Source organism: Lepisosteus platostomus, chromosome 4 (genome assembly GCF_059453375.1).
Source record: "Lepisosteus platostomus isolate fLepPlt1 chromosome 4, fLepPlt1.hap1, whole genome shotgun sequence".
In the NCBI taxonomy this organism is placed as follows: Eukaryota; Metazoa; Chordata; class Actinopteri; order Semionotiformes; family Lepisosteidae; genus Lepisosteus; species Lepisosteus platostomus.
The window spans coordinates 47,382,472-47,400,461 of record NC_142614.1 but is presented as its reverse complement, the minus strand read 5'-3'; the positions used below and the strand labels follow the sequence as shown (position 1 = coordinate 47,400,461).

At 42.6% G+C, this 17,990-nt stretch overlaps 3 long non-coding RNA genes across 3 annotated transcripts; 1 reads left to right on the top strand and 2 right to left on the bottom strand.

Annotated features, from left to right (window-relative positions):
* Positions 1 to 2,171: 2,171 nt before the first annotated feature.
* Positions 2,172 to 9,729, bottom strand: LOC148673282 (uncharacterized). Its single transcript, XR_015935976.1, has 2 exons — positions 2,303 to 9,729; positions 2,172 to 2,250 (listed from the first exon to the last, which is right to left on the bottom strand). It is a non-coding gene; the product is annotated as an uncharacterized LOC148673282 (long non-coding RNA).
* Positions 9,730 to 13,018: 3,289 nt separating this feature from the next.
* Positions 13,019 to 14,685, bottom strand: LOC148673281 (uncharacterized). The gene is made up of 2 exons (XR_015935975.1): positions 14,616 to 14,685; positions 13,019 to 13,280 (listed from the first exon to the last, which is right to left on the bottom strand). It is a non-coding gene; the product is annotated as an uncharacterized LOC148673281 (long non-coding RNA).
* Positions 14,686 to 16,210: 1,525 nt separating this feature from the next.
* Positions 16,211 to 17,377, top strand: LOC148673280 (uncharacterized). Its single transcript, XR_015936174.1, has 2 exons — positions 16,211 to 16,570; positions 17,222 to 17,377. It is a non-coding gene; the product is annotated as an uncharacterized LOC148673280 (long non-coding RNA).
* Positions 17,378 to 17,990: the final 613 nt, after the last annotated feature.

The following is a 17,990-nucleotide window of genomic DNA, read 5'->3' as shown; positions in this document are numbered from 1 at the left end:
ATAAGATCTGTTAGGTTTACATGCATATTCTATGTATTTATAAATGTATCCTCGTGTATTAGTACCTGTGTGTGTGTTGTTTGAGTTATATCCCATGGTTGGATTCTATTCTAAGGCCATCAAAAGAATCATTTCGTGATTTATGGCTACAATTAATAATTGTCCCCGTAAATGCCCAAACCCTACAGAACTGGTGCCTTCAGAGAGCATACTGCATCTGTAAAGATGACAGAGCAGTGTTTATCATTTTTTTCACTTTTCTCCACTGTCTCCATTTGTGTCTTGTCTGCAGGTCCGATAACTCCCCTCCTTTAGCAGCAAGACCTCGCTTGGATGGAATCCCCTCCAGAAAGCTGATGGCACCTTCCAGAGTGGAGGACAGCCCCAACCAAGGTGCTGACAGCTGGAGCTGCTGGCCTGTCATTTGTTTGAATGAGTTTGCTTGTGTGTATGAGTGTGTGCTGAGAAACCAGCCGTTAGACTGGGCAAAACTGAAAGTAACTTAGTACCTCTAGGTTTGAACAGTACAGCACAGTAGAGATTGAAACTTTCTGTCTGCTGGGACTCATTTAGAGTTAAAAAGATAAAGAAGATAAAGACCTTGCCTATTTTCCTTCTCAGTCAGTTCTTGCATCTGCACGTATTGTGTTGAGGTTGGTGCGTGTGTCAGTGCGTCTGCTGCTGTGGGCTGTGGTGTTGTGAGATAGGTGAAAAGGGCAGGGAGTGTCAGGGAGTCTGCTGCTGTGGGTTTTGATAGGGGAAGGTTGTTGAGAAATGTTAACCTTGTTTTGCAGGGGTGACCTCAGATGTGAGTGTAGTAAGACAGCAACTGACCTATTGTAACGGGCCTGCTGAGCCTGAGGAGGACAGGCTGATCGTGGTGTCCCCACCTGCTGCCAGACCCCCAGGCCGTGTGCCCCACAAAGTGTCCAGAATCCCCACATGTGAGTCGGCTGCACCATTGGTTAAGATGGGATGCCTGTCAGACCATGCTATTAAATCATATTTTCCAACTCACTTACACTTTAAAAATAAAACAGGTGATGCAGTTATTAATATTGTTTTTGAAATGTTGAGCATTTCATATGTTGGGTACATAGAGGGTATCTTCTAAGAAACAAATTTGTAGAGAATGTTTAAACATTTACATTAGTTCTTGTTATTGCTTATGACATGACTTGCTTCTACTGTGTTGCTTTTTATTTACTCAAACATTCCACTTTCATTTCTTTAATTCAAGTATCTCCTTTGCCCACAGAGGTAGGGCGTTTTTCTTAAAAAGGCTCCTATGCATTTTCTCCATGAGATTTGTTTGAAATTGGGACAGAAAATCTGTATTTGTAAGGTTCAGTATGTAGCGATTAAGATTTAGAGTCTGTCAGTGTTGCAACTTGTAAATCAGTGTGATGGGCTGTGCTGCAGTTGTCTTTGAATTGGAGGGAGTTCATCAACTGAACCAAAGGAAAGAAATGGCAGCTAGATGGAAGTGCATTTAAAACCAAGAACAGGAGGCCCATCTTTATGCAAAAGGTTGTAGGAGTCTGGATCAAGCTAACCAGCTATGTTGTCAGATCCAATCCAATACCCTGGTTTCTGGAGAAGATGCTCAAATCAATGAGCCACTAATTACCAAATAGGCTAAATTACCTGTGGGCAGGCAGTCCAACACAACAGTCACCAACACAACATGTTGAGGAGGTGAGTAAGAGGCTGTAGTGTCAAACAAATGACAAAGTTCAGGTGTCTGTGAAGCAGAAGTCTCTTTATTCATATGCATATGGAAGTCCGGCTTACAACCACCAGACTTAAAAAATAAGTAGCTGAAGATGGTCCTTTATACCTTAAAACACAAAGAGTTACTATGACATATTCTAAACAAATGATGAAACAGCAACACCTGCCAATTAATTATATCTAAGTTACGGACTAGACAACAGTTAGTTCTTTTCATATTCTGGGCGTACAGACAGCTTACCAAAATCTTACTGACCAAGGACAGGCAGCATCTTTATATACATTTGAGCACAAAGCCTACGTCAAGCCACTAGACTGCATAGTTTGCAAAAACATACAAAATCAAGAAAATGATATTATTATCTCACTTCCTGGGCATCTCATTTCCTGGGCATCTCTCATCTCTTCATTCTTCAGTCCTTTATAGCAATACAACATGAGCTCTGATTATTATTTGTGGCTGATTGATAAAGTATTGATTCAATATCCCCATTTATCAAAGTAAAACTCCTTACACTTAACAGGCACACTGTCGGCCCCCCTCAGGAAGCCCATCAAACACAGAAACAGTAACAGCATAATAATTAATGTTCACTCAGTCTCTGGTGCAGTGGCTTGGTGGCAGTGCGAAGAGTAGATCCAGCGATCTCATCCTGTCACTCAGATGGCAGAGTCAGTTGTCAGTTGCACTTGATTTGGTCCCTCCCCAGCGGGGATGCAACATCTGGCAGGGTACATCTTCCTCACCCACAACCACTCGCGAGGTATCAGGTCGTGTCTTCCCTCTACTGGAGGTCTCCAAACGTCCAGCACTTGTTCACCAGCCTCATGCACTGCTTCAATTAACAATCTACAATACTACAATAGAGAATTAGCAAATTCAATGATCCATTAGCCAGATTTGGCCCTCCAGGAAGGTTCGTTGGTTGGCCCGTGATGAATTCAAACAGGCTCTGTTACACAGTTCTGTTTGATCCAGCCCGCAGGCTACACAGAACCGCAGGCAGAACATCTACCCAAGGTGCTCCTTCAGTCTGATGTTTCGACGATCTTTCAGAGTTCTGTTCCTTTGTTCCACTGTTCCAGCAGACTGAGGGTGATCTCAGTCCATCTCACCCCAAACAATGCAGCCACAGCCTGACACTTTCCCTGTGAAGTGCGTCCCTTCATCATAATACAAGCGGCAGGGCACTGCCCAACGGGAAAACAGATTATAAGAGCCCAGGTTTCCCTTTACAATTGTCAACTTGCCAGTGCATGAAAGGTTCCTCAGGAGCAGGCCTTTTGAGCTGTTGCACCCGCACCTGAACTGTAGTTGAGTTCCTTTGATAAGCATCACATCGAGATATCACAGAAGTGGCTACTGCTTCAAATCAGGTCCCCACCCAGTTTTGGGTAACCAGCACACCATTTGTCTCACACCCGGGTGTCCGACAGAGTGCCTTTGTCGGGCTACAAAGGGCATTAGGCTGTGAGGGCATGCAGGGCGTCCAGTGTGCTGGCAGCACCATACCCAATCATCCTGCAGCCCCACATTCTTTTCTAACCATGTCCATTTCTCTGCTTTAGAGGCCTCAGCCTGAATGTCCTGTAGCTGTCCCCTTTTCACCAGCAGAGGTTTCACAGAGGTCTCAGACTCCTGCTCTACCAGGACTGCTCACCTGACAGCTGCATCTGCAAAGTTGTTCCCTCGAGTTACTGGAAACATTTCTTTATGATGTGATTTACACTTTACCACAGCTACTTCAGTCAGTAGCTGCAAAGCGTCTAACAGTTCAGAGACAAACCCAGCATTCTTAACTGGAGTCCCTGCCATGTTGAGGAAATCCCTATTCCTCCACCACCATCCAAAATCGTGGCATACACCAAATGTATATATAGAGTCTATATAAATCGCTACAATTTTCCATTTAGCATATTTACAAGTTTCAATTAAATCTTTTCATTAGGTCTGCTGGTTCTACACCAGATTATTCACAGTTTATACAGGCACAACACATAAACATGGCCCCTTGGCCACCGCATCGAGGGGTCCTGAATAATAACCCACCAGACGCTGCCTACCTCCATGCTCCTGCGCCAGCACAGCAGTTCACAACCCATTTCTTTCACTCACACACAGATTACATACAGATGATCCGTCTGAGGGAATCCAGTCCAGGGCCAGTGCCTGCAAGAAAGCTTGTTTCAAAACATTAAAAACAGTTTCTACTGCAGGGGTCAAGGCAATTTTGTCTTTAGACTGCACTACCCCACTTAAGCCAGTTCGTCACCGGGCGAGCTCGCTCAGAGAAGGCATTCACCCTGCTTTTATCATGTAGTTGGTTTTATACCCTTTTTTCCGTCCGAAGATCTAATACTTGGAGTAGCCCGGCCTTATGGATTCCCTCATTAGGTAAAACAATCACAATATCACATAACTCTTTTGAGGTAGTTCACATAAATGCTATTTCATACAGAAATTCCTTATAAATGCTGCAGGGCATCCTAGCCCAATAGGTCTGGGGTGTCCCCCACCCACATCAGTAGTTGAAACTGTACATCTTTTCCCAAGCATACTGTGACAGCTTGTATCTGCTTTAAACACAACCCGTGCCCCCCTAATCCTGTAGCCTCCTGTTACCCATTAGAAAACTTTATATCACATCTTTATGCTGTTTTAGTCGAAGAAAAGGACAAATGTGCTCCTGTGTCCCGCCGTTACTGCACACTGTAAGATTATTTCACTTGTATTTAAATCCTGAGATAAACTTAGGAAGGCTACAAAGGGGCTTATTAGTTTAAATCTATTATTTCACGCAAGGCTCTCGTTTCAGCTTCTGACATGTTCTTTACTTGAGATATCAGCCCCTTCTGACCCTCACTATCAGTAGGGTTATGAGGGGGACCCCTTCCCCCTCTGTCACTCTGTCTTTTTGCTTTTAACAATTGTCTACAGGCTTTATAAAAATGGCCCGGTCTATTACAATAGCGACACACTGGCTGTTCCTTTTTCTCCTCTTTGGGAGCTTCCATATCTCCCATTTGCAGTGCTCGCACTTTAGCATACATGCTTTGCTCTATCTTCCTAGCTTCGCGAGTTATTAAATCAAATCTGTCTCCGCTCTCCGTAATGTCAGGAGAACGTAGCTGCACATGCTTGGCAACATCAGGTTTTAACCTACTCAAGTACATTTGTTTTATTACTGTGGAAGTATCTTCATTCACTTCCTTTTCATCTGCTAACCCGGAGTATTCTATCCATAGAATTATAAACCTTTCTGTAAAATCTGAAACATCCTCACTTTCCTTCTGCTGACATGCTGTTACTTTTCTCCAATCAGTTTTCGGTGGGTAATGTTCTTTCAAAAATCTCCACACTAATTCCCACCCTTCTCCCAGGTTCTTTCTTTCACACACCTGTTTTAACTGCCCTGCCTTTCTTTCACCAACTCTTCTCAAAATCATTGCCGCTTCTATAGGTCTAATCCCATATGTATCCTTTCAGTCTTGAAGTGCACTCCAGGTTTGCTGCATGCCTGACTTAGGGTGAGGCACTTCTTTAGCCCATCGGTCTATATCCTCAGGCTTGGATTTGTACCCGTCTTTGTCTTCTGATCTTTCACTACTAGATCTCTCAGCCCTGCTTATACCCCTAACTGGGCTCGGAGACTCTTGTCTTTTCCCTGTAAAAACGTTATGACCTGGGGGTTGCCAGGACCCGTCTCTATCTCTATCATATGAAGTGTCTTCCCAATCCGACCCCCCTTCTGGATACGGCCAGTCGGGATATCTGTCCCAGTCCTCATTTTTGCCTTTTAAAGGTCTCAGATCTGGATATAATTTAGGTGTTGCATTCACATTACTGCATTTCCCTAATTTGTTCTTGAGAAGTTCTATTTCTTCTTTTGCTTTTTCTTTTTCACTGTATAGAACTTCATTTGGTTCTGCCAAAGCTTTTAGCTTCACATCAAGACATCAAAAACAATTTAGACATCAAGAACCATCAAACATAATTAGTAATTGTCTTCATCAGCATATGTACTCTGTATACAGTATATAACTGTATTTTTTATTGATTTAACTTTTATTCCAAGCATCTTCTTCTGTTCTAATGCTGTATTAGGCAGTTTTCACAGGCAGTGACTGTAAAATGTATTTAATTGTTCAAGGATTTTCCAAAGAACTTGTTAAAACCTCCACCTTGCAGCTACCCCTCAGTTCACTCAAATGACTGGGGTTCGAGACTGCTTGTCTTTTGGCCAGGAGGCTGGCTGCCTACTAACCAAATGGGTTAAACCAAATGTTTCTAGGTAGTGTTTTAACAGAAAGAATACGGTTCTGGATCCCGAGATGAAGTTAAACAGAAGAGTTTACTGCATGCAAGGAACAATAAAGCCGAAGTCTTGTTTCCCGCAAGAAACAACAAAACCGAAGTATTGTTCCAAGTGTCGGTACAAACTTTTAGTTTATATAGCCCTTCCTTGCCACTTCTGATGTCACTCGTTATTATAGTAAAGGGGGGAGGTCATGTGTTTGGCCAGTTTACAGCCTTTTGGCCAAATGTTCAGGGATTAAGTCCCCAGGGAGTTTCCTAGCTCGCATCTGGAATCCTTATCAGTTAACCCCCTTCCTGCCATAAACTCCAGCCTTAGAAGTCTAATCTTCATGCAGAAAGGACTTAAAATAAACCTCGTCTTCACATCTTGTTTCTTACTTCATTCCCCCCTTATAAAATATGGCATACGTCAGTACTGCCTATTTTTTACACATACAATGTCAGGGCAGATCTTTCCTTTCTAGATGTACGGGCATGCATTACCATGACATTGTGCGTTCCACGGTTACAACAAGATGTGATTGATGTTTTTGTACAAGTGATAGTTACAATTATACATTTAAAACAATCCTAATCCTACAAATAAATAAAGTCCTATCCCAGGACCCAAACGCAGACCTCAGCCATGTGGAGATCTATCGTCAGGATCTTGGAATAGCAATATTGACCCAACTCTGATTATCATTTTTGGCTGATAGATATGACAACACCAGGAATGTATTGATACATATTCCCCAGTAATGCTCCTCAGGCCTAACAAGCACACTGTTGGTTCACCTTACGAAGCATCAGACACAGAAACAGTAACAACATTATTCTTTCTGTTCACTCAGTCTCTGGTGCAGTGGCTCGGTGACAGTGCAATGCGTGGATCCAGCGATCTCATCCTGTCGCTCAGATGGCAGAGTCAGTAGTTAGTGGCACTTGTTATGGTCCCTCCCAGCAGGGTTGCAACGTCTGGCAGGGTATCTCTTCTTCACCCACACCCACTCGCCAAGTATCCGGTCATGTCTTCCCTGTACTGGAGGTCCCCAAGCGTCCGGCACCTGTTCACGAGCCCTGTGCAATGCTTCAATTAACAAACCTACAATACTGTAATAGAGAGTCAGTAAATTCAACAGTCCGTTAGCCAAACTTGGCCCTCCAGGGAGTTTCTTTGGCTGCCTGTGATGATCTCAAATGGGATCTCAGTCTCACAATTCCATTTGCTTCAGCCCTCAAACTGCACAGGACCACAGGTAGAGCATCTACTCACGGTGTTCCTTCGGTTGATATTTCCCTAGTTGGTCTTTCAGACTGTGGGTGATGGGGGCAATGTAACTTCCACCTCACCCCTAGTGATGCGATTACAACCTGGCACACCTTCCCAGTGTAGTATGCCCCTAGATCAGTATCCAAGGGGCAGGGCAGTCCGCACCACGGGATCATCTTTGTCATACACCTGGGTATCCGCCAGCATGAATTTCTGGCTACAAAATGGCATTAGGCTGTGAGGGCATGCAGGGCATCTGGTGTGCTGACGGCCCCACATCCCATCATCATGCAACCCCACATTCTTTTCACATTTTTTCTAACCACATCTATTAGAGGCCTCAACCTGAATTCTCCCTTTTCCCCAATAGAGGTTTCACAGGGGTCTCAGACTCAGACCCAGGATTATTTATTGTGTCATTTACACCTTACTACAGCTACTTCAGTTGGCAGCTGTAAAACTACAAATGAGATCAGAGACAAACCCAGTATTCTTAACTGGAGTCCCTGCCGTGGTGAGAGAATCCTATTTTTCCATAGCCATCCAGAATTGTGGCCTACATGCAACAAATACATAGATTATATACATATACAGTAACCCTTTAACATCTTTCTTTTTACAATCTTCCATCAGTGCTCTAAACTGGCTTGCTGCGCAGAGGCAGTGGAGGGGCATTTTCCGGTCGTTAGCACCTCGAATTCTGTTGCAACAGCTCAGCCTGTTCTCTGTTCTCCCTCATGCGCCAGACCCTTCAGTAAACAGTATTACATTTTCTTAAATTTTCACGCTCCCCCACCCTTTGGCTACAGCATCTAATGGTATAATAGTATCCCACCGGATGGTGCCTACCTCCATGCTCCTGCGTCAGCACAGCTGCCCAGAACCCATTTTCCACACTTACATACAAAGGAATGGTTGGTCCATCTGAGGAAACCCCAGTCTCAGCACCTGTAAGAGAGCTTGTTTCAAATTATTACAGGCGGCTTTTGCTGCTGGAACCAAGGCAATCCTGTCCTTGTACTGCACTTCCCCCTTAATTAGATCTGTTAAAAGTTGTGCTCACCCCGTAAAAACATTGCACCCAGGCCCTGTTAAAATTACACAATGCTAGACACAAAAGGGCCTTATCATAACTGCTTAATATTAGACACTCTAAACCTGAAGCAACTCAGACTTGTGGGTTTCCTCGTCAGGGGAAGCACTCAGAATACCATCAACATACTGAGTGATCACAGTCAGTTGAAGCCACGTGATACCCTGTTCTGGATAGTCATTACTTGTAATGCTGCATAACATCCCAACCCAACAGATCTGGGATAGAACCACCCACATTCGCATGATAAGTGCACGTAAATGGTAGAATCAATGTTAAAATCTGGTACTCAGGAAGTAAAACTCGCTGCCCCAATAGTCCTGTGGCCTCCTTCCGTCTCCCCATATACGTAACTCTATAGCACACTGTGAAGTGAGACAAGCATGACAGAAGTGCTCAAGTATCCCATAACAGAGAAACCAACACACCATTAACAGTTCACTTTAGGTTTAACCCCTTCTACGCACTGGACTGGGACAGACTTAGGGAGGCTATGAGGGATTTACAGGATCTAATCTTTAGGTAAACAAATCCCTCACAAGACTGTTTATTCTCCCCAGACAAAGCTCTTAGCTGGGTGATACATGTTTCACTGTTCTTCCCTGTCAGTTGAACCACAGGGTGTCACGATTATAGCTCCCCCTCCTTAAGGGTGCTCCAGCCCTTTCACTCAAGACTTTATTCTGCGCACCTGATTCCTATTCCTATTTGTGGGGGCTGGAGTGGAGAGTGTTGATAAAGATAGGTTGTTGTTCAAGCTGGCATCTTTTGTGGTTTTATGTGCTTCAAAGCAGGATTGTGAACTTGGCAAGGGAGTGAACAGAGTTGACAACACTGCTCGAACTCTATAAAGATGACAGAGCAGTGTTTATCATTTTTTCACTTTCCTCCACCGTGTCTCCTTTTGTGTCTTGTCTTCAGGTCCAATAACTCCCCTCCTTTAGTAGCAAGACCTCGCTTGGCTGGAATCCCCTCCAGTAAGCTGATGGCTGCTTCCAGAGTGGAGGACAGCCCCAACCAAGGTGCTGACAGCTGGAGCTGCTGGCCTGTCATTTGTTTGAATGAGTTTGCTTGTGTGTATGAGTGTGTGCTGAGAAACCAGCCGTGAGAGTAGGCAAAACTGAAAGTAACCTAGTAGCTCTAGGTTTGAACAGTACAGCACAGTAGAGATTGAAACTTCCTGTCTGCTGGGACTCAGTTAGAGTTATAGAGATAAAGAAGATAAAGACCTTGCCGATTATTCTTCTCAGTCAGTTCTTGCATTTGCCCTCCTTGTGTTGAGGTTGGTGTGTATGTCAGAGCGTCTGCTACTGTGGGCTGTGGTGTTGTGAGATTGGTGAAAAGGGTGACAGTTCTGAAGGGTGTTGAGAAACTTTGACCTTGTTTTCTAGGGGTGACCTCAGATGTGAGTGTAGCGGGACAACAACTGACCTATTGTAACGGGCCTGCTGAGCCTTAGGAGGACAGGCTGATAGTGGTGTCCCCACCTCCTGCCAGACCCCTTGGCCATGTGTCCCGCAGAGTTTCCAGAATCCCCACATGCGAGTCGGCTGCACCATTGGTTAAGATGTCACTAATGATAATAGGGACTGGTACCAGAGTTACATCCAAAACCTCACTTGTAACAAAAACTGTCTAATGGCCTGTGAAGAGGAATTTATTATAGACTTGACACTATTCCTTTCTAACAACCCACCTTCATAACTGTACAAAACGAAAATAAACTTACCTTTTTATCCATGATCCAGGATTCTCCAGCATCAGGGAAAAAAAAAATGTATTACTGTATACTTGGTTCTGCTCTGTCTTTTTAAACTGCCTTGCATCAAGAAAAGGCTCTTCTGCTGCTGCTGATGTGGTAAAAACATTATGTTTCTAACATTCGTTATCTTGAATGTTTTTAGGAGTCCTTTGGTAAAAGTTTAGAGGCTAGTAAGACTGGCCCCACTGTTCTTTCTCCTTTCTTTCATCTTGTTCAGTTTTTATTAAGTGATCATAAAAATTGAGGAACATTGATAATGGTAGTTTGGATGATTTTTGACAACTGCAGTTTTGATTCCAATTTTGGTGATAGTGATACTATTGATTACTGTTAAGTATCAGACTGAGGACTGATTGCCTATTATGAAGACTGGTAGTGGTTACAGTCAAGTTGGTTTGCACAATCTTGACCTCCATGTGGTGAAAGAGCAGGGGACTTGATGTAGTGTTTTAGCAACAATGGCAACTTGTTAGGAAGACTGCCATCCTGACTAACCACTAAAGCCTTCACAATAGACAAGCAGTCCTCACCCTTTATTCTTCTTAAAGGTCAAGTGGAAATATAGTTTCCTCTCAGAACGTTATGTTCAGACAGTATGTGTAAGCCCTGTCTGTGTTCTTCAGGGGAAGCCAGGGAAGGACCTTCCAAGAGCTCCTCAGAGCTTCTCAGATGTGCTCCACAACCTGCCGCTGTGTCTTCAATGGGATTGAACCCGTGCCCCCGATCTCTCAAGGAACCAAGCCCTTGCCTGACAGGGACTCAGGAAGGGCCGGCCAGACAGGGCGCCCCTTGGAGCGCCCAATGGAAAGTAACCTGCAGCTTTATGGAGAAGAGGAGGCAGTGGACTACGAGGAGGTCAGAACACACCAGTGGTGGACATCACAACATTCTTGCCTGTGGGGTTGGGGATCACAAAATTGGCAGCTCTGTAAAGATAACTGTCAGAGCAGTGCTGATTGTTATGATTTTTTTCATGTCTGCAGTTCCGATAACTCCCCTCCTTTAGTTGCAAGGCCTCGCTTGGCTGGAATCCCCTCCAGAAAGCTGATGGCTGCTTCCAGAGTGGAGGACAGCCCCAACCAAGGTGCTGACAGCTGGAGCTGCTGGCCTGTCATTTGTTTGAATGTGTTTGCTTGTGTGTATGAGTGTGTGCTGAGAAACCAGCCGTGAGACTGGGCAAAACTGAACAGTAATTAAACATTACAGCTTGGGTTTTGAATGGGGCACAGTCTGTTTCAGTTTTTTCTTTTCTAGACTAGATTATTGCATTTCCTAGTCATTTTCTTGAGTGAAAAAACTGTCTTTGTCCACAGAAAACACAGTTGCTGTTCATTATTGCTGCCTACTGGGTCTTATTTAGAGATAAAGAAATAAAGAATAACACCTGCCTACATTTTTCTCAGTTCATTTTGGCATTTGTACTTCGGCATGAGTGTCAGTGTGTCTGCTGCTGTGGGTTTTGACAGGTGAAGGTTGTCGAGAAATGCGGACTTTGTTTTGCAGGTGTGACCCCGGATGTGAGTGTAGTGGGGCAGTGGCTGACCTATTCTAATGGGCCTGGTGAGCCTGAGGAGGAAAGGCTGACAGTGGTGTCCCCTCCTGCTGCCACACCCGCGGGCCGATGGCCCCGCAGAGTGTCCAGAATCCCCAGACGTGAGTCGGCTGCACCATTGGTTAAGATGTTACTAATGATAACAAGGACTGGCTCTGAAGGATAATTAGTTTTTCTGAGGAAAAACAAAGGAAAATTGACTATTAAGCCTTGATTCTTTGTTAAATTATGTGTTATGTGATGCATTATGTGATAGTTAGTCCACAAAGGAATGATAATATCAGATGGGAATGCAGGCTTTAACTAATCTAATGTAGTCAATGGGACTCTGGATCATGATGATAGAGTTTTTGTAGTCAACAAATGTGTAACATAGGCAGAGATGTGATATTTTTAAAGTCATAACAATTTGTTGGTGTAATTTCTGAGACTCAATTTGGTGAGTTGCTTTCAGTCGAATCTGGCTATTATCACATTATTATTTTAATATTGTTGCGTCCATTTCAGTGATGCCTGTCAGACCATGTAATTAAATCATATATTCCAACTCACTAACACTTTAAAAATAAAACAGGTGATGCAGTTATTAATATTGGTTCTGAAATATGTTCATATGTTCTCAAGAGCTCAGTGCAGGTCTAAGTCTCAGGGCCATTGCTTTGGTCACTTTGTCTCTATAGGAGTGTTGGGGAGCTCCACTCGAGTTGCTTCTCAGCAGAGCCTGATGTCGTGCCCTGGGCAAGGCACCAGCACTGGCAACACAAGTGTCGAGCCCCTGGCGCGAGTCTATGGGCAGGCAGTCCAACAGAACAGTCACCCCCAGGTCGAGGAGGTGAGTAAGAGGCCTTTATTTCTCTTTGCTTTTGTTTTGAGTTTTTTACAAACAAAACTTTTGAGTTTGAAAATGCTCTGTAGGTCTTTCATTTTTGTGTTTCATCAATGTCTTAGTTTTTTATAATACCTTCTACAGTATATTTATTTATAAACACTTCACATCAAGACATCAAAAACAATCAAGATTGGTAATAATGTCTCCATCAGCACACGTGTGTACTCTGCATACTGTAATGCCATAGCACACAAGTGTAACTACAGTATATTATGATCAAGTCCTGTCTACGTACTGACCTAATATTCACAACTATAGTATTTGAAGCCCTATACAGACAGTATTCTGGAATAGAATATTAAAGTATTTTAGATGTAAAAATACAGCCTGGAAAGGAATTGACCCAATAATAACAAACAGCAAAAATGTGTTCAAGGGTTCACTATAAAGGAAATAATAATGATACAGGACTAATATGTTTCTTTTCCAACTATAATATATTTGGTATTTGAAGGATTTGATCATTTTGGGACCAGCCAGATTGCTTACAATGATCAGGCACAGTTATTTATCTCAGAAAGCTCAGAAATTAAAACATTTTTAATGTTTTTGTAGACCTTGGGGTTCAGTATATAGGAAATAACAATGAAACAGGACTAATAAGTTCTATTTTCATCTACAGTGGTATTTGCATCTTCGGTATTTGAGGGATTTGATCATCTTGGGACCAGCCAGATTGCCTACAATGATCAGGCACAGTTATTTATCTAAACATTTTTACATTTTTTGTAGACTCTAGTGGATAACTTGTGAAAGCCTTTAGCATGCTTTTAGAAAACACCTATCAAATCCCTTGCATGGCACTTTCATCTATGTACTGTACTTAATTTTATAAGCAGCATTATAAAGTTGCTGTCATATGGCTGTAAGTTATGTTACAGCAGCAAAATATAGAGGAAACTCAAAATAAAATGCAAGAAGGCTTGCCAGATATAGCAAACTATGGAAGATATTAACTGACGTTCGGGAGGGATAACAATGACAAGTCAATCTCACACAGCTGTTCCTAATCACCAGCATTATAAAACTAAGTACATACAGTATACTGAACTCCAACACCTCCCTTCGCATTTATCTCAAACATTCCTCCTACACCCCATCTCCACCTTGCAGCTACCCCTCGGTTCACTCAAATGACTGGGGTTCGAGACTGCTTGTCTTATGGCCAGGAGGCTGCCTATTAACCAGATGGGTTAAACCAAATTTTTCTAGGTAGGTATTGCTAGCATTCACAAAACATTCAGTTCTTGGATGTTGTTGTCCCTAGTGAAGTAAATGTTATGAACAACTCTAATGGCATCCAATAACAATAATTGTAAGACGCAGTACCCAAAAATATATAGCATTTATGGAAGTGTTTTTAAATTGTGTTTGTTTCTTTAATGATTGTGATTAGACTCTGAATATACTGTATTTGTACGCGAAATTTGTTTTATACTGTACTCCCCTAAAAATACACACAACAGCAACCAAGTCCTGAGGGTGACAAGTAGTTACGAAAGTGTTTTGTTCTTCTCTTTTTAGAAAACGTAAGTGAATTTAATCAGATCTGTTCTGTCAATTTGTATGGATTCTTTTTTTACACTCCAAGTTGTTTATGCTACAGATGATATATTCTTGTGCAATTTAGTTTTAGCTGAGATCTGAGCAGCTGATTACTCTAAACACTATCCTATCACTATCCTGTTCCCAGGGTGATTTTTTGCTGGCTACGCAATTGCAATTTCAGTTTCTAATTTGCTAATACTGGCACTGACATTGATATTGACAATACATCAGTACTGTTTTTTTAGGTGGAGCAAGTACAAGTAAATGTATATGTATATGAATACTATGAATCACTATTCAATGCTGTGAAACAATTGATGTCTTGGGGTCCTACAGTAAATATATCAGAGGACTGAAAGTAAAAACTTTTACCAGGACTGGTCCAGCTGGTCCCAAAACTGTGCTGAGCCTAGATTCCCCAGGGTTGACTTGTGCTTGTCTGTTATTACAGCAGAAAGCAAACCTACCAGTAACAGCCCACAAGATGGGGCACGTCCAGGACCAGAAGAGGAGCGCGGGGAGTGTTAAGAAACGCCTGCGCATGATAGGAAGGATGGATCTGCAGAGGAGAGGGATAACGTCATTTTTCTGCCTCTGAACAGTACCCCCCATATTGCAGGTCAGATCAGCATCTCCCTCACATCTGCACTGATTTTCTCACCTTCTTCCACCACTTTCTTTCAAGGTCAGGTTTTTTCCTTCTTCTAGAGCTTTTTTACTGATACCCTGAGGCAGAAGCCTTTCACGATCTGGTTTAGTCAAATCAGTGGTGACCAAACTGATCACAGAATGTTTCCCCACTCTGTTGTGACCTTTAGATGAGCTGTCCCCTGCCCTTAAAGGGAAGAGGAGAAATGGTCCAGAGCACCCTGGGCTGCGATGCTTCTCTAGGCCTGAGCTGACGCTCACCCAGAGCCTTCAGTTTCTGGCCTCTGACGACTGGTAGGCATAAAAGAGTACAATCAGCATCCACCTATTCCGTTTTCTATGAATACAATTCTGACTAGGGAAAATACAGACCTTGTTGCCCATAGCTCTATACAGTTAGACCTCTTTCCTTGTCCTGGTTGATGTATTTCTTTCTGTTTACTGAATTCAGGGAGAGGAAGGTTGACGGACTGACCTTCATAAGGCGTCTGTCCCAACACCACCCCGCCATCCTGATCAGCAGACTGCATGATGTCTCCCTAGAGCTTCTGCAGGAGGTGTGATTTCTCCAAAATATTAATTGTTAATTTGGATGATTGCTTTTCACCGTTTTTGTATCCATTTGACCCATTTATAGAGAGGGGTACAGACGAGGCTCTGCAGTGCTAACAGTGGTTTGCCTTTCCCCAGGTGAAGAACTTGCGATCAGCTGTGTCTAGGATGGCAGTGATGTGTCTGGGAGACATGTTCACCTACCTGCAGAGAGGGATGGACCCGAAACTGAGCAACACAGTTAAGGTGCTGCTGCACAAAGCCGGAGAATCCAACACCTTCATCCGACAAGGCGTAGACAGCACACTAGACTGCATGGTGCAGAGCTGTACCCCTGCTCGTGCAATCAACACACTGCTGAATGGAGGTCTGAGGTGAGGGCAGAAATATACAGAATAGAATAATACCCAGAATCTTTGGGTCTGACTCCAGGAGCTATGAAGGGTCATTTACGTTTCATGGAGCTTGAAATCAAAGCATGTAACAAAGAATATTTACTACAATGCTAATATCCATTCATTTTCTAACCACTTTCTCCAGTTCAGGGTCACAGGGTAGCTGGAGCCTATTTCTGCAAACAGCGGATGTAAATCCGGCCAAACCTTGGACACAGACACATGCACACTCACACCAGAAACACATGAGAACACACAAGCAGATAGCACCCTACGTCCAAAATTGAACCCATTGGACACTGCGTGGCAGCAATGCTAACCACTGCGCCACCATGCTGCCATACAATGCTAAAATACTTAACAAAAATGTAAAAACAACATTAGACGGTTAAATATAATTTTTTATCATTTTAAAAGAAATCTGGTTAAGCACTGGAAAATGAGGTCCTCATTGGCAATGTTTAGGTCACAAGCTGATATGGTTTCAGTCAAAGTAACAGCTCAGTAATATACAATACACCTAAACTCCAGAGTGAGGGCGTGTATGGCACATCACCTGGCAGACCTGGTGGAGAGGATGGGTGCACATAACCTCCCCAGGGACATCACCAACCGCATCCTGCCTGCTGCCACTCGGCTGGCACAAGACGACTCTCAGGAAACCAGGTACAACCTCGCGTTTTTCCAAGATGGGTAAGATGGTGATTTCCTTCAAGGAGCCAGCTTTGCAACTCCATAGTGCAATGAGTCTCATGCAAAGATTTGTCATTTCAGACACTTTGGACAGCGGTTGCTGTCTTCCCTGAAGCACCGACTTTGAGCAAAAGGTACTGTCTGTGGTCTGCGGTCCTGTATTTTACAGTACAGCTCTAATTTTAAAACGGAAACATTTCATTTCCTTTAAATTGAAAATGTAGGTCTAAAATGTCTAAAATCACAATCTACATTCACAAACACTTAATAGGGGACAATATACATCATTAATAGTCAGACTGTTTATTTTGTTAAAATGAATATTACATGTAGTATGTGCTCTAGAAACTTATAGATTATAGATATTAAATATTGTAATACTTTTCTACCAATGCATTATTTAGGTTATTCTTTTTACATTTATAGTACTAAGCACAAAAAAACTAATTTGGAATATGTTTAGCTTCCAATGTATTTAAAGGTATCACTCACTAATTAAAAACTACTTTATTTTTGTCAATGTATGTTATTCATAATCAGTGAATGAATTAGTCATTACTGAATTGTGTGAAAGATGAAAAATGAAAGTACTGTGGCAGGCCTGTTCTGGTACACCCTTAATTAAATGCAGGTGGGCTGGAGCTTGAGGCTCCCAGTGATGTTGCTTGACTGATTGATGGATGTATTGTATTCTGTATGCTTCATGCACATGATCACCCAGCCCGTCTGTCTATCCTGGTGCCAACTTCCACCTTTACCAACTCTCCCACCTTTGTGTCTGTTAGACTTCCAAGTGGAAGAAGAGACTTAATGGTGGAGAATGAAACATCACAGTGAAGACATCAGAAAAGACAGAACTTGTGTTATTTGTGTTTATACTATTCTCTGCTGTTTCTTGGTGGTTTCAAGTGCTTAATAAAGTCGTTATTTTGAAATCATAATTGACCATGCTTCTCTATTCTTTATGTATTGCCTGTGGCTCATATGCCTTAGAATGTTGCCTCAGTACTTGTTCAAGCACATCACGGAAACTAAATGCAAGTACAGCAATACCACTGCATTTATTTCTCCACTCTTTCTGTACTGTATGTATTGTAATGCTGTAGTTATTTCTAGACCTAATTTCTGCCTCTTAAGACAGTGTATGAAGTTAACTCGATGGTCTGTTATTTTTAAGTTAAAAAATTAAGAACATAAGGTCTCCCAATGTGAAGAGCTCATTTTGTAGATTGCACCTAAATGATACAAGGATCTAATCCAAATATTTGTTGCAGGCTATCAGCTTCAGCAACGCTGAAGTACTGTAGCTTGTTCTTTACTTCATGGTTTTAGATGCACTTCCTTTATCGTTTCTACTTTTACTCCCAAGTTTGATTTACTGTTTATTATGAAGATGTCTATGGAGTTAATATAGTCCTGATTCCAATTTATCTTGATCATGTCCTCAGCTCTGACAGGGACAGAAGAAAATCTTTTTGTATAGCAACTGCTAATCGTGCAGGAGCTCTCAATGTGCCTGGTGTTTCATACATATACTGTAGCACTGCACACGCA